This window comes from Marmota flaviventris, chromosome 2 (genome assembly GCF_047511675.1).
Source record: "Marmota flaviventris isolate mMarFla1 chromosome 2, mMarFla1.hap1, whole genome shotgun sequence".
Taxonomy (NCBI): Eukaryota; Metazoa; Chordata; class Mammalia; order Rodentia; family Sciuridae; genus Marmota; species Marmota flaviventris.
This window is the reverse complement of record NC_092499.1, coordinates 56,394,530-56,397,329: the sequence shown is the minus strand read 5'-3', so window position 1 is coordinate 56,397,329 and position 2,800 is coordinate 56,394,530.

Below are 2,800 nucleotides of genomic sequence, written 5' to 3'. Positions count from 1 at the left end.
CATCTGCCTTTCTTACCATGTGAGAATACAGTAAAACAGTTAGCAGTCTGTAACCCAGAAGAGGGCCTTCACCATGATTAACTGTTGATCTTAAACTTCCGGCTTCCAGACCTGTGATAAATAAATTTTTGTTGTAAGTCTCCCAGTCTATGGTACTATGTTATCTCAGCCCAAATTAAGACTTGAAATATCATTGCTTATGTGTGTTGTCCAATTTTGTTCTACCTTCCTTTATGTGTTGAGCACATTGTAACACGTCCTGTCTTTGTAGACATCTTTTTTTTCTTCTGTATTTTGAATTGTGTGCACACTGTCTAGACAAGATCTGTATGTATCTCTCTCTTTTTCCTCCCTGCATATCTGCAATTGGGTTGTTACATAATGGTAGCATTTCTTCTGCTGATGTAGTCACTTTAGATTTAGTGGGAAGAGATGGGCATCCTCCTTAGGCCTCCAGGACCAAGTTCCTATTTTTCAATCCAGCTTCTGTCAAACCTTAGCGTAAGTTTGATGTTGGTTTGCCTGTTAATAAAATGGCAATTTCCCCACTGATTACTGTTGTTTAATTTTGGCTCTTTTAGTTGAAAATGTATAAGCAGGAGAGGTGAGTGGTAGGGCAGGTTTTGAACTTAATACTAACTTAATACCTCCAAACCCCACCTTACATTCCTAAATACTGCTATTCAGTATGGGGCTGAGTATAAACAGAAAACCTGCACTTTGGATTCATAGTGCTGTGTGGGAAGATGTTGGTTTTTGTGTAGCGTGTAGCAGCTGGCTTAAATTGTGGCAGCCAGCTGCAGCAGATGGTGTTGCTGGAATAGGGCTCTGACTGGGTTTGGCAATAAAAAGGGTTCATTTTGAGGTCAGAGCCAACTTGACTGAGATTGCAGCCTGAGCAAGCATGCATCTGGTCTTGACAGGGAGAGAAGCATTTTCTTAAGGTAAGGAGAATTTTAGTTGGTTGTAAACCCACAGAGGCAGCTTCAAACGTGTGAGCACAGTACACAGGGCAAACGCTTGCTGGGGCAAGAGAAAACTAACTTCAAAATGTCAGTGCTGTGGTGCTCAGGATTTTTAGAGATACATTTTGCTGTTTGGTAGCACTAACTCCCTCTATATCTGGCATATCTGATCTTTTTTTTTTTCCTTGTGGTACTGGGGATTGAACTCTTGAATGTTCTATTGCGGAACTACACTCCCAGCCCTTTCTATTTTTTTATTTTGAGACAGGGTCTAAGTTACCCAGGCTGGTCTCGAACTTGTGATCCTCCTGTCTCAGTCTCCCTAGTTATTGGGATTCAGGCATGGATGCCTGGCATTTGGGTCTTTCATCAAGGACCAATGGATTTTTTGTTTTCTAGAGGTGATCAGAATTGTTCTAGTTAGCTTTTTCATTGCTGTGGCCAAAAGATCTGACAAGAAAAAATTTAGGATTGTGGCTCAGGGATAGAGCACTTGCCTAGGACACGTGAGGTCCTGGGTTTGAGCCTCAGCACTACTAAAAACAAATAAACAACAACAAATGAATAAAGGTTAAATTCTTAAAAAAAAAAAAAAAAAACAATTTTAGAGAAGGAAAAATTTATTTGGGGCCCACAGTTTCAGAGGTCTCAGTCTGAATTCAGGCCAGCTCCGTTGCTATGGGCCCAAGATAAGGTAAGAGTGTTAAGTAAATTGTTAGAGGAAGGAGGCATCCCAGTAAAATCAATAGCAGTCAGGGCATACGTTGATACAATACAAAAATGTAGCCCATGGCTTTTTAAGGAGGAGTTGTTAAATATATCACAATGGAACCATCATGGTGAAGATTTAAAAAGAATAGAAAAGAAAAGCCCAGGGACTCTGCCAGTTGGCACATTGCCATTGTGGACGTTCGTATCTTGTTTGCTTAGTCCAAAGCCTTCAGTTCAGACAATGGTAGAGGAAGGAGAAGACATAATGATTCAAGTAAAAGAGAAGGTCTCTCAAGTTAGTCAGACAGAGGAAAAGATTCAAGTAAAAAAGAAGGTCTCTCAAGTTAGTCAGACAGAGGAAAAGATTCAAGTAAAAGAGAAGGCCTCTCAAGTTAGTCAGACAGAGAAAGAAAGTGTAAAACAGAAAAAGCCATCAGGGGGAAAGTTACAACAGGAGATTGCTACTAACACCTTTCTATCACCAGAGGGTGTAAGTGTCCAACCAACAGCACCACCTCTACAGGAGACTGCTACTAACACCTTTCTATCACCAGAGGACGTAAGTGTCCAACGAACAAGGCCACCTCCATATGCTGGGAGGTCCCCAACCCCCGCAGTTGATAGTTGGGATCCTGAGACAAGATCTCAAATATTAACATGCCCTGTATTTGAGGCAGGAGGGCAGCGATTTTACCAAGTTTTAAATTTCAAAACAGTGAAGCAGCTAAAAGAGGCTGTAACAACCTATGGTCCTCAAGCACCCTTCACTGTAAGCTTGGTCGAATCCATTAACAACTTGAACATGACGCCAGCAGATTGGGCTAATATGTGTAAAGCTGTGCTAAATGGAGGACAATACCTGTTATGGAAGGTTGCCAATGAGGAATTTTGCAAGGAGACTGCTAGGCGAAATGCAGCAGCTGGTTATCCTCAGAGAAATCTAGATATGTTGTTAGGAAAGGGACCTTATGAGGATCAGCAGCAACAAATTGCATATGATCCTGGCGTATACGCACAAATTGCTGCAGATGCAATTAAGGCATGGAAGACTTTACAAGGACATGGAGGTTTACAAGGTCAATTATCTAAGGTAATACAAGGAGCTAATGAACCTTATGCTGAAT